The following is a 14,569-nucleotide window of genomic DNA, read 5'->3' on the forward strand; positions in this document are numbered from 1 at the left end:
TTCCACGACGGGAAAATAATAAAAGTAAAAAAAAAATCAAGAAACCGTGGAAAGCAGCGCTAACAACAGCGGGGAAGAAGGCAAAGCGCGGGATGCGCCATCTTAATCAGCGGGGAAGACGGCAAAGCGCGGGAGGCGCCATTTTGTTAAATCGGGGAAGAAGGCAAAGCGCGGGAGGCGCCATTTTAGATTTGCAAGATGCCGAAGACTGGCTGTATCACTGCTTTTGATAATACAATAGAGGACTGGACCACGTATGTGGAAAGAGTCGAGGTATATTTCGAGGCAAACGAAATAGCGGAGGAGAAAAAGGCATCGATATTGCTAAACTTAATGGGCGCTAGAACGTACGGCCTATTGCGGGACCTGATTACTCCAGCCAAACCGAAGGCGAAGAGTTTTAACGAAATTGTTGCTGTCCTACAGGAACACCTAAACCCTGCACCGCTGTTGATAGCAGAAAGATTTAAATTCCACAGGAGAACTCAGCATAAAGATGAGAGCAATGCTGAGTACCTTACGGAACTACGCAAGCTATCAAAGCACTGCCAGTTCGGAGCAGGACTGGCAGATACCCTACGGGACAAATTTGTCTGTGGACTCCTGAGTGAAGGAACACAGAAGAAGTTACTCTCAGAGAAAGAGCTGACGCTAGATAAGGCTTTCAGCGTGGCAGTATCATATGAAGCAGCAGCCAGGGGAGCTGCAGAAATTCAACAAAAACCACAGGAATACGGCACCCACGAAATGACACGGGGATTTGCAAAATGTTATCGCTGCTGCAGAACTAACCATGACCAGAAGGACTGCTGGTCCAAAGACAAAATATGCAGGCAATGCGGGAAGATGGGACACATTGCACGAGTTTGCAGGTCTGGGAAGAAGACCAGCGACAACAAAAAGGCTACTAAGGAACCGTACAAGAAAGTACAAAAGATGACGGACAGTAGTTCCGAAGACCAGATGAGCGATAGTGAATCCGGGAACAGGAGACTAAGCTGTCTCAAACTTCACAATGTAATCGCAAAAGAGGATCACCGAACCATCTGGGTCACCCTCACGATAGCAGGGTCCCAAGTTAAAATGGAATTGGATACAGGATCAGCGCTAACCGTCATGAATCGACGAGACTACGAGCGGCTATTTTCACACATACCCTTGAGAGAGACATCCATCGTCTTGACGACGTATACGGGGCAAAAAGTATACCCCAGAGGAAAAATAAGGGTGCCTGTCGAATACAACGGCAAGAAAATACGGAAATTGTATCTCTACATACTGCCAAATGCTGGACCACCGTTATTGGGACGTGAATGGATCAGGAAGATAAACTTAGATTGGCACTCCATTCATGCAATGACGGTGGACGGTAAAAAAGATGAAGACGTCACTCCTGGACGATTGTCAACAATCTTAGCTAACGCCATAGAGGTATTTCAACAAGAACTGGGCACGCTTAAAGGCGTAACCGCCTCGATAAAAATAGAAGAGAATGCTGTTCCCAAGTTTTTCAAAGCAAGACCGGTATCATATGCAATTCGCCCAGCCGTCGAGGCAGAGCTGGAGAACCTGGAGAAGGCGGGCGTGTTGTCTAAGGTCGACTGGAGCGAGTGGGCGACACCCATCGTTCCTGTCATGAAGAAAACGTTAAGCAATAAGCCCGGGGAGCCAAGGAAGATTCGCATCTGTGGGGATTTCAAGGTGACGGTGAACCCAGTCCTTCACACAGTACAATATCCTCTTCCAAGGATAGAAGACATCTTCGCCTCACTGTCTGGAGGGAAGCGTTTTACAAAAATTGACCTAGCACAAGCATATTTGCAGATGGAGGTTGAAGAGTCCTCTAGGAAGTATCTCACGATAAACACTCACAAAGGTCTTAACCAGTATCAGCGATTGGTATTCGGAGTAGCATCGGCTCCGGCGATATGGCAAAGAGCGATGGAACAAGTCCTGCAAGGGATTCCGGGGACTCAGTGTTACTTGGACGACATCCTTGTGACAGGTGAAGATGACAGTGAACACCTTAACAACCTAGAACAGGTGCTCACTAGACTACGGGAACATGGGCTGCGAGCCAACCGCCCCAAGTGCGAATTTTTTAAGAAACAGATATCGTATTGTGGCCACGTGATTGATGAAGAGGGGTTACATAAGTCCCCTGACAAAATTGAAGCGGTAGTTAAGGCCCCAGCACCTGAAAATGTGTCACAACTGAGGTCATTCCTCGGATTGGTGAATTACTATCATAAGTTTTTGCCGAATTTGTCGACAATTCTGCACCCACTGAACGCCCTGCTACGAATGGGGGTAGCATGGAAATGGAGTGATGATTGTAAGCGTGCTTTTCAGAAGAGTAAGGACTTAATCACTTCAAGGGAAGTATTGTCTCACTACAACCCAGCACTGCCGATCAGACTGGCATGTGATGCGTCTCCCTACGGCATTGGGGCGGTACTGTCACATAAATTCCTTGATGGTTTAGAGAGGCCGATAACTTTTGCGTCACGCTTGTTAACTTCTGCCGAGCGTAACTACGCCCAGATTGACAGAGAGGCCCTCAGCCTAGTGTGGGGGGTGATGAAGTTCAATCACTACCTGCACGGTCAAAAATTTACTCTACTAACCGATCATCAACCTCTTGTCTCCATGTTCAACCCTCAGAAGGGCGTACCGATAATGACAGCACAACGGCTGCAGAGATGGTCCCTTTTCCTAGGGGCACACCAATATGACATCAAGTACAAAGGAACTAAACAGCATGGAAATGCTGATGGATTGTCACGCCTACCGTTGCCGACGGTGGAAGAAGAAGACCTTGCGGTGGATCCAATGGAGTCATTCCACTCGACCATAGTCGATTGTCTCCCTGTGACAAATGCAAACATAGAAAAGGAAACACGGAATGACCCGACACTGTCACGGGTCTATGATTTAACGGTGAAGGGATGGCCAGCACATGGCGAACCACTGCTGCCAGCATTCTCGCCGAGAAGAGAACAGCTGTCAGTGTGCAGAGGAACCTTGATGTGGGGATCCAGAGTAGTAATTCCACCTAAGTTGACGGATAGGGTGCTCAATGAACTTCATGAGGGTCATCTGGGTGGGGTAAAAATGAAGAACTTAGCCAGAGCGTTTGTGTGGTGGCCGGGAATCGATAGAGAAACCGAAGAGGTGACCAAGAGCTGTGCAGGATGCCAGAAGGTACAAAACGCCCCACCACAAGCTCCTCTGCATCCATGGGAGTGGCCCTCATCTCCATGGCAAAGGGTGCACATTGATTTTGCTGGTCCCTTCATGAACTCGATGTTTTTAATTGCGGTGGATGCACATTCAAAGTGGCCAGAGGTAATAAAAATGTCCTCAACCACCACGGAAAAAACTATCACAGTTTTACGAACCATATTTGCCAGGAATGGGCCGCCTGAACAGATTTGCTCTGACAATGGACCACAGTTTGTGTCTGAAGAGTTCCGGAGGTTCTTAAAGAACAATGGTGTTAAGCATTGCACATCTGCCCCATATCATCCAGCCACTAATGGATTGGCTGAGAGGTTTGTCCAAACATTCAAGAAGGCTATCAAGGCAATGTGTAATGAAGATATACCCCTACAACACAAGGTGGACAACTTCTTGTTTGCCTACCGTATTGCGACACATGCGGTTACCAACCAAACTCCAGCCATGATGTTCTTCAATCGAAGACTACGATGCCGCTTGAATTTGGTTAAGCCAAACGTCCGAAGAGATGTGGAGAACAGGTAGTTTCAGAATATGAATGAAAGGCCGACCAGGAGTTTTAAGATAGGTCAACCAGTTTTGGCCCGGGACTACCGCACTGAGAAATGGCAGCCAGGAATGATTTGTACATGACAAGGACCTCTCATGTATACCATGGACATTGGGGAGAGCATTGTAAGACGCCATGCTGACCAGATTCTAGAGTCACTGGAAAACGTCAACTTCACACCACGACCTGATACACCTGGTAATGAAATCGACGTTCCAATTGCAGCTACCGCAGAACCGGTAATATTGGAAGCAGATGAACCAAACAACGACATTGATCCCGACTCAACATTGCCAGAAGAACCTGATACCCCAAAGAGGCGTTATCCAGACAGAATCAGGAAGCCTCCTCAAAGACTGAACTTATAATTGCTTAAACTTAACCAATGTATCTAGCAACAGTAATTGTGATTGTAATTAGTTATCATCTAGTTGTTAAATGAATGTTATGTACTGTTTATCTAAAAGGGGAGGAATTGTTGTGTATGTACCTTTAAGAGAATAACTGGTCTCAGACTGCAGTACCGGCAGTGACCACCCCTGTATAAAAGGCGCTAGTGAGCCTCTGTTGTTTCAGTTTCACTATTGACTTCCATCAGTAAAGACTTATTTTGTTCCACTCCTGCTGTCCGTGTCTCAATCATTCACGGACGTAATACTTTCTATATCCGATATCCCAGTAGAACTACAACTGGCACAAGCAAGTCCTTGAAACCAGGCACAGCAATGTCATTTCAGAGTGACCACCTCCCTGAAAACTGTAGTGTCTGTACCTTTAAGAGGAACTATGTTTTTGAAGCCCCTGTATACTGTAGTACCAGTAGCGACCACTTGGGTATATAAGCCTGTGTAGCGTCTTGTGTTGTTAGTTCACCTCCAGACTTTGTTCAGTAAACACTTGTTAAATCAACTCCTGCATTCTGTGTCTCCATTAACACACGGATCTAACAGTGGCGACGAGTTAGAAACGAACTTACCTGCAATTCGGCAGCACCTCAAGGGGATCGATTCCTCAGACGAAGGTCGAAGCCAGAAAAAAAATATATAGAAATACCGCGAAAAGCTGCAGGTCGCAACGGGAACCGTGGAGAACAGCGTTGGCAGCAGCAGCAGCAGCGGGAACGCGCGGGAGGCGCCATCTTAACTCGGCAGGGAAGAAAGAAAAGCGCGGGAAGCGCCATTTTAGATTTTCAAGATGCCGAAGACTGGCCATATTACTGCTTTCGATAGTGATATAGAAGATTGGACCACATATGTGGAAAGAGTGGAGGTATATTGCAAGGCGAATGAAGTAGCGGGTTAGGTTGATTGGCCAATATTAAATTGACCCTTAGTGTTAGGGGGATTAAATACGTGGGGTTACGGGGATAGGGTGGGATATGTGTTGGTGTAGGGGTTATGGGGATCGGGTGGGATATGTGTCAGTGCAGGCTCGATGGGCCGAAATGGCCTCTATCTGCACTGTGGGGTTTCTGTGATTCTGTGATTCTGTGATAAAAAGGCATCGGTACTTCTAAATCTGATGGGCGCAAGGACATACGGGCTGTTACGAAACTTGATCACTCCAGCCAAACCGATGGACAAGAATTTTAAGGAGATTGCTAATACCTTACAGGAGCACTTAAACCCAACACCGCTGCTGATAGCGGAACGATTCAAATTCTTCAGGAGGAATCAGCACAAGAATGAAAGTAACGCTGATTACCTCACCGAATTACGAAAGCTGTCAAAGCACTGCCAATTCGGGGCAGGACTGGCAGATTCTCTATGAGACAAATTCGTCCGCGGTCTCCTAAACGAAGGAACACAGAAAAGACTACTTTCTGAGAAAGATTTGACACTGGACAAGGCTTTCAGTGTGGCTGTATCATACGAAGCAGCAGCAAGAGGAGCTGCAGAGATACAGCAAAAGCCACAGGACTTCGGCACCCATGAAATGACACGGGGTTTCAAAAGATGTTATCGCTGCGGCAGATCCACCCATGACCAGAAGGACTGCTGGTTCAAGGACAAAGCATGCAGACAATGCGGAAAGATGGGACACATTGCACGTGTATGCAGATCTGGAAAGAAATCCGCTGACAGTAAAAAGGTCAATAAGGAAAAGTACAGAAAGGTACAAATGATGACGGACAGTAGCTCCGAAGACCAGAAGAGCGATAGCGACTCCGGAAACAAGAGACTAAGCTGTCTCAAATTACATAATGTAATTGCCAAAGAAGATTACCAGACCATTTGGGTTACCCTCACAATAGCGGGGTCCCCAGTCAAAATGGAGCTAGATACAGGATCAGCTCTGACCGTCATGAGTCGACGGGATTACGAGCGGCTATTTCCGCATATACCTTTGAAAGACACATCCATTGTCTTGAAGACATATACGGGGCAGAAAGTATACCCCAGAGGGAAAATAAGGGTGCCTGTTGTATACAACGGCAAGGAAATACAGAAGTTGTATTTATACATTCTGCAAGATGGTGGTCCGCCGTTGTTGGGACGTGAATGGATCAGAAAGATACGTTTAGACTGGCACTCCATTCAGGCACTGACGGTGACCAGTAAGAAAAAAAATTATGATGACGTCATACCTGGACGATTAAAAGAAATCTTGGCTAATGCCAAAGAAGTGTTTCAACAGGAACTAGGAACCCTGAAAGGCGCCACCGCCTCAATAAAAGTGGAAGATGCGGCAATTCCCAAGTTTTTTAAGGCAAGGCCGGTGCCATATGCAATTCGTCCAGCCGTCGAGGCAGAGCTGGAGAATTTGGAAAAAGCAGGCGTGTTATCCAAGGTAGATTGGAGCGAGTGGGCAACACCCATTGTCCCGGTCATGTAGAAAATGTTGAATAATGATAAATCTGAAGAACAGAGAAAAGTTCGCATCTGTGGGGACTTCAAGGTGACTGTAAACCCGGTTCTTCACACGGTACAGTATCCTCTTCCAAGGATAGAAGATATTTTCGCCTCACTATCCGGAGGGAAACGTTTCACCAAAATTGACTTAGCACAGGCATATCTACAGATGGAGGTTGAGGAGGCCTCTAAAAAGTATCTCACGATAAACACACACAAAGGCCTGTACCAGTACAATCGACTGGTTTTCGGAGTGGCATCAGCTCCGGCTATCTGGCAAAGAGCTATGGAGCAAGTCCTGCAAGGGATTCCGGGGACTCAATGCTACCTAGACGACATCCTTGTAACAGGAGAAAACAACAACGAGCACCTTGCCAACTTGGAGCAGGTGCTCACGAGGCTGAGAGAACGGGGCCTATGAGCAAATCGCCCCAAATGCAAATTTTTCCAGAAACAAATATATTGTGGCCATGTCATTTACGAAGAAGGGTTGCATAAGTCACCTGAAAAAATTGAAGTGGTCGTAAAGGCCCCAGCGCCTGAAAATGTCTCACAATTAAGGTCGTTCCTGGGATTAGTAAATTACTATCATAAATTTTTACCAAACTTGTCGACGGTTCTGCACCCGCTTAACGCACTGCTACAAACGGGAGTAGTTTGGAAATGGAGCGAAGACTGTAAACGTGCCTTCCATAAATGCAAAGGCTTGATCACGTCCAGGGAAGTGTTGGCTCATTACAACCCATCACTGCCAATCAGACTGGCGTGCGATGCATCCCCTTACGGCGTGGGAGCGGTATTATCGCATAGATTCCCTGATGGCTCGGAGCGGCCGATAGCTTTTGCGTCACGCTCATTGAACTCAGCTGAGCGTAACTATGCCCAGATCGACAGAGAGGCACTCAGCCTGGTGTGGGGGGTGAAGAAATTCAACCATTACCTACACGGACAAAAGTTTACCTTGTTGACTGACCATCCTATTCAACCCTAAAAAGCGCGTTCCCATTATGACAGCGCAAAGGCTACAGAGGTGGTCCCTTTTCCTAGGGGCACACCAATATGACATAGAGTACAAAGGAACAAAACAGCATGGGAATGCTGACGGGTTATCGCGCCTGCTGTTGCCAACGGTGGAAGAGGCGCCTACAGTGGACCCAGTGGACATATTCCACTCAATCATAGTGGAATGAGATCCGGTGACAAATTCTACCATTGAAAAGGAAACGCGAAATGACCCGACTCTCTCACGAGTCTACGATTTAACGGTGAAGGGATGGCCAGCACATGGCGAACCACTGTTGCCAGCATTCTCGCAAAGAAGAGAACAGCTGTCAGTGTGCCGAGGAACCTTGATGTGTGGATCCAGAGTGGTGATTCCACCCAAACTCAAGGATAAAGTGCTAAAGGAGCTTCACGAGGGGCATCTGGGTGGAGTGAAAATGAAGAGCTTAGCCAGAGCGTTTGTGTGGTGGCCAGGTATCGATGGAGACATCGAAGAAATGACCAAGAGCTGTCTAGGATGCCAGAAGGTCCAAAACGCCCCACCACAAGCCCCTCTACATCCATGGGAGTGGCCCTCATCTCCATGGCAAAGGGTACATATCGACTTTGCTGGTCCATTTATGGACTCAATGTTCTTAATTGCGGTGGATGCACACTCCAAGTGGCCGGAGGTAATAAAGATGTCCTCCACCACCACGGAAAAAACCATCACAGTATTAAGGACCATATTCGCCAGGAATGGGCTGCCTGAACAGATCTGTTCTGATAATGGACCGCAATTTGTATCCGAAGAATTCAGGAAGTTCTTAAAAAACAATGGGGTTAAGCACTACACGTCCGCCCCATACCATCCCGCCACCAATGGATTGGCTGAAAGGTTTGTCCAGACCTTCAAGAAGGCCATAAAGGCCATGGGTAATGAAGACATAAATCTACAACATAAGGTAGATAACTTCTTGTTTGCGTACAGGAATGCAACACATGTGGTTACAAACCAAACCCCCGCCATGATGTTTTTCAATAGAAGACTAAGATGCCGGCTGGATTTGGTCAAGCCAAACGTCAGAAGGGATGTAGAGAACCGGCAATTTCAAAGCATGAATGAAAGGCCAACTAGAACCTTCCAGATAGGTCAACCAGTTTTGGCCTGGGACTACCGTACCGAGAAATGGCAGCCTGGAACTATTTGCACATGACTAGGACCGCTGATGTATACCGTGGACATTGGAGAAAGCATAATAAGGCACCATGCTGACCAGATCATAGAGTCATCCGAAAAAGGACAACCTACACCGCAACTCTATATGCCTAGTGATGAAGCAGAGATACCCATAGTATCTACCTCCGATCCGGTGATACTGGAACCAGATGAACCCGACACTAGCATTGAAGCCGAATCGACCTTGCCAAAAGAACCTACTACACCACCGAGGCGTTATCCGGACCGAGTCAGGAAGCCTCCAGAGAGACTGAATTTGTAATTGATTAACTTCAGCAAATGTGTATATTATTGTTCTTGTAAAAATGTTATTTAATGATTACTTAAAATGTTATCTACTATTTATCTAAAAGGGGAGGAATTGTAGTGTATGTACCTTTAAGAGGAACTATGTTTTTGAAGCCCCTGTATACTGTAGTACCAGTAGTGACCACTCGGGTATATAAGCCTGTGTAACGTCTTGTGTTGTTAGTTCACCTCCAGACTTTGTTCAGTAAACACTTGTTAAATCAACTCCTGCATTCCGTGTCTCCATTAACACACAGATCTAACAAAAACTCTCATTGCTGTTTGTGGGAGCTTGCTGTGCACAAATTGCCGATTAAACAACACTTCAAAAGTAATTGATTTGCTGTGAAGCACTTTGGGGAGTCCTGAGGTTGTGAAAAGTTCTTTTTTATTTGTTCCTGAGATGTGGGCGTCACTGGCAAGGTGGCATTTATTGCCCATCCCCAATTGCCCTTGAGAAGGTGGTGGTGAGCCACCTCTTGAACAGCTGCAGTCCGTGTGGTGAAGGTACTACCACAGTGCTGTTAGGTAGGGAGTTCCAGGATTTTGACCCAGCAACGATGAAGGAATGGCGATATATTTCCAAGTCAGGATGGTGTGTAACTTGGAGGGGAACTTGGAGGTGGTGGTGTTCCCATGCGCCTGCTGCCCTTGTCCTTCTAGGTGGTTGAGGTCGCGGGTTTGGGAAGTGCTATCTGTCGCAATGTAAGCTCTTCTGTCTTTCACTGTGGAAGTTTAATTAATCGAACCTGTTACTGGGAAATTCAAACTGATTTTTTCTCTCTTTCAAGAGTTTCAAACTGCTTGGATCCTCTGCTGAGATTTTTCAAACAGTCTCTTTGATTTAAGTAGAAAGCTCTGTTTGTGTCCTGGAAAAGTGTTACTTGGACGTCCAGGATTTTGAATCTCTGACCATTCAGATTTTTTTTAAATGTCAATCATATACAAACTAAAACATGGCACTGCATTTACTGCCAGCACTGGACATTACACCAGAGGGCCACTGCACTTACTGCCAGCACTGGACATTGACAATCTCCAGTCCTTGAGCCTCTGACAACCTCAATCATTAATACTGACATGGCTTCAAATCAGGAAAAATGTAATTCACAACCGATCACTGTGATGTATATTTAAGTCAGTAATGGGCATGTAAGTCAGAATTTAGTCTTTCTGAAGTAGGATTAGTTGGGTGCAGACTGTGAGCAGTGAATGTCCGAGTGATTGAATTAGGGATGGAGTGAAGTGAATGGTCAGTTTCTCAGCTTCAGTTATTTGATCAATGCTGAATTCTCAGAGTCAATTCTCTTAATTAAAAGCTCCCCCTATAGGATTCTCCCCTCCTCTCCTGGAAGTGCTGGTTTCTGCTGGTTAATGATACATCAAGCCTGACACTGCCCTCACCCAATGCCCATTCACTCTCCAGCACTGGCCACTGGACTGTGATCAGGAGCAGGGACCCCGGCTCATTGTCCTCTCCTTAACCCGGGGTGCTGAGGCTAATTATTGCCCCAACTGATGCCCTGGTAGAGCCGGAAGATCCATCCCAGCCCCTGGTGGTTCCCATGGACTTAGGCCACACCCGGCAGTGCTGGTGCCCACCCAGATCTCAGAGAGGAGCCGAGTCCACAGACTGCTGGGCCAGAATGATCCTGGGATGACCCCTCGCCCTCCCAGCCACGACCAATGGCGGACGATCAATGTTCTGCAGTTTTTATCTTCTTACATTCTGAATCCCAGTGGTCCAAACATTCTCCCAGTGACTCAACATGCTGATCAATGCCGGCCCGAGCTTTTACCCAGGCTCTTCCTGTGGCCGGGCTAATGGCTTTCGAGCAGCCCTGTGCAGCATATGATACGTCCTGTTCATTAGAGGCAGTCCCAGGGGCCACACAGCATTCGAATATTTTATACACTCAACTCATTATCAATCTCGAACTAAAAACCTCAACCAGGCTCAATGGAGGATTGCTCCGAGCCTCACAGGCTAGAATATCCCAGGCTCCACTCTGGGGCTGTCCTCGGGAAGCGGAGCCCAGCCATAACAACTGGAAACGGTAGCGCAGTGGTAATGTCACTGGGCTAGTAATCCAGAGACCTGGACAAATGATCCAGAGACGTGAGTTCAAATCCCACCACGGCAGCTGGGGAATTTAAATTCAGTTAATTAAATAAATCTGGAATGAAAAGCTAGCATCAGTAATGGTAACCATGAAAACTATCGGATCGTCGTAAAAACCCATCTGGTTCACTAATGTCCTTTAGGGAAGGAAATCTGCCGTCCTTACCCGGTCTGGCCGATATGTGACTCCAGACCCACAGCAATGTGGTTGACTCTTAACTGCCCTCTGAAATGGCCTAACAAGCCACTCAGTTGTAACAAACCGCTACGAAAAACAATAAGAATAAAACCGGACTATCAACCCCGGCACCGGCTACGATACACGACAACGGCACACCCAGCCCAGTCGACCCTGCAAAGTCCTCCTCACCAACATCTGGGGACCTGTGCCAAAATTGGGAGAGCTGTCCCACAGACTAGTCAAGCAACAGCCTGACAGAATCATACCTTTCAGCCAATGTCCCAAACTTCTCCATCACCATCCCTGGGTATGTCCTGTCCCACCGGCATAACAGACCCAACAGGGGTGGCGGCACAGTGGTATACAGTCAGGAAGCGGTGGCCTTGGTAGTCCTCAACATTGACTCCGGACCCCATGATGTCTCATGGCTTCAGGTCAAGCACGGGCAAGGAAACCTCCTGCTGATTACCACCTACTGTCCTCCCTCAGCTGATGAATCAGTACTCCTCCATATTGAACACCAGTTGGAAGAAGCACTGAGAGTAGCAAGGGCACAGAATGTACTCTGAGTAGGGGACTTCAATGTCCATCACCAAGAGTGGCTCGGTAGCACCACTACTGACTGAGCTAGCCGAGTCCTGAAGGACATAACTGCCAGTCTGCGCCTGCGACAGGTGGTGAGAGAACCAACATGAGGGAAAAACCTATTGACCTCGTCCTCACCAATCTACCTGTCGCAGATGCATTGATAGCAGTGACCACCACGCAGTCATTGTGGAGACGAGCTCCCGTCTTCACACTGAGGACACCCTCCATCGTATTGTGTGGCACTACCACCGTGCTAAATGGGATGAATTCAGAACAGGTCTAGCAGCTCAAAACTGGGCTTCCATAAGGCGCTGTGGGACATCAGCAGCAGCAGAATTGTATTCCACCACAATCTGTAACCTCATGGCCCGGCATATCCCTCACTCTACCATTACCATCAAGCCAGGGGACCAACCCTGGTTCAAAAAGGAGTGTAGAAGGGCATGCCAGGAGCAGCACCAGGTAAACCTAAAAATGAGATGCCAACTTGGGGAAGCTGCAACACAGGACTACATGCGCGCTAAAAAGCGGAAGCAGCATGCTATAGACAGGGCTAACGGATCAGATCAAAGCTCTGCAGTCCTGCCACATCCAGTCGTGAATCGTGGTGGACCATTAAACAACTAACGGGAGGAGGAGGCTCCATGAATATCCCCATCCTCAATGATGGTGGAGCCCAGCACGTGAGTACAAAAGACAAGGCTGTAGCGTTTGCAAGCATCTTCAGCAAGAAGTGCCGAGTGGATGATCCATATCGGCCTCCTCCTGAGGTCCCCACCATCACAGAAGCCAGTCTTCAGCCAATTCGATTCACTCCATGTGATATCAAAAATGGCTCAGTGCACTAGATACAGCAAAGGCTATGGGCCCTGACAACATCCCGGCTATCGTGCTGAAAACTTGTGCTCCAGAACTAGCTGCGCCTCTAGCCAAGCTGTTCCAGTACAGCTACAACACTGGCATCTATCCGACAATGTGGAAAACTGCCCGGGTATGCCCTGTCCACAAAAAGCAGGATAAATCCAACCTGGCCAATTACTGCCCCATCAGTCTACTCTCAATTATCAACAAAGTGATGGAAGATGTTATCGACAGTGCTAACAAGCGGCACTTACTCACCTATAACCTGCTCACTGATGCCCAGTTTGGGTTCCATGTTGTACTCTCTCTATTTCCTTTCTGAAAGACTCCCACTGCTCTGATGTGGATTTTCCTACAAGTAGCTGATCCCAGTCCACTTTGGCCAGATCCTGCCTTATCATATTAAAATCGGCCTTCCCCCAATTTAGAACCTTTATTTCTGGTCCATCTTTGTCCTTTTCCATGACTACCTTAAATCTCACCGAATTATGGTCACTGTCACCAAAATGCTCTCCTACTGACACTTCTACCACTTGCCCGGCTACATTCCCTAGCGTTAGGTCTAGTACCACCCCCTCTCTTGTAGGGTGGTAGAGGCAGGAACCCTAACCACATTAAAGAAGTACTTGGATGTACACTTGGGATGCTCTAACCTGCAGGGCTACGGACCAAGCGCTGGGAAGTGGGATTAGGCAGGATAGCTCTTTGTTGGCCGGTGAAGTAAGATATTAAAAATTGGATTTAATAAGGTAAAACAAACCAGGATTCATCTATAACAGCAATATATAAAATGGAGGGAATAGGTTAATTTGTGCTCTGAGTTGAACAATAGAAGTCTGTAAAAATTGTATAAACCCAGATAAGGTTTAAACAGGACTATGGGTTAACTGCGGAGAGATTAAAACTGTCAAAACAACCCCTTAGAAAGAGGGAGAGATATATGGGTTCGGCCACGCGAGTCGACACCCTTGCACTTAAGGGTTTGTTAAGTGTGAAGCTCAATAGGGTTCTATTCTTTTAACTAACTAAAGTGTTTTTGCTCTGTAGAAATAATTCAAGAGAGAGAGACAGAAAGTCTGCGGAGTGCCCGCTTTGGAAAGATCTACTATCTTAGAGAAATACTTAGAAAGACCAAGCCATCTGACAACAGCAAATGGACGATCGTAAAGTAATAAAATTGAGGCCCAGGTCATGAGAAAGTAACAAGACCAACTGATAACGAAATGTGAGATTTGTAAGCGACTAGAAGAATGGAATGTCATGGTTTTATAATTACAATTTAACTATAATTCTGTATATGTTAATAAGCTTATCCCCGCCTTTAGGGCAGGGCCTTAATTTTTGTATAACTGTGTGAACCTCAAGAGATTCGGTGGAGTTGGAGCCTTGTGTTGGGACGCAAGAGCCATAGCTCCCCAGGCCTGAATAAACCGTTTTTACTTCAATTATTGGGTCTGTCTTTCTTACAACAAGCCAGTGTTGTCGACTGTGTATATCACTCAGTCCACACTTTGGGGGCTTACATCAATTGGCGACGAGGATGGGATGTGCGTTCTGAACCAGACTCTCGGACAGCGTTAACCTAAGACGGGTGAGTATGTTTTAATTACCACCTGTAAAATTAGGGGTTAATCGCTGGCGAGACGGTGAGTCAGAATTGACGTAT

The sequence above is a fragment of the Somniosus microcephalus genome, chromosome 11, assembly GCF_052327205.1.
Source record: "Somniosus microcephalus isolate GS21.2 chromosome 11, FLI_Smic_1.0, whole genome shotgun sequence".
Taxonomy (NCBI): Eukaryota; Metazoa; Chordata; class Chondrichthyes; order Squaliformes; family Somniosidae; genus Somniosus; species Somniosus microcephalus.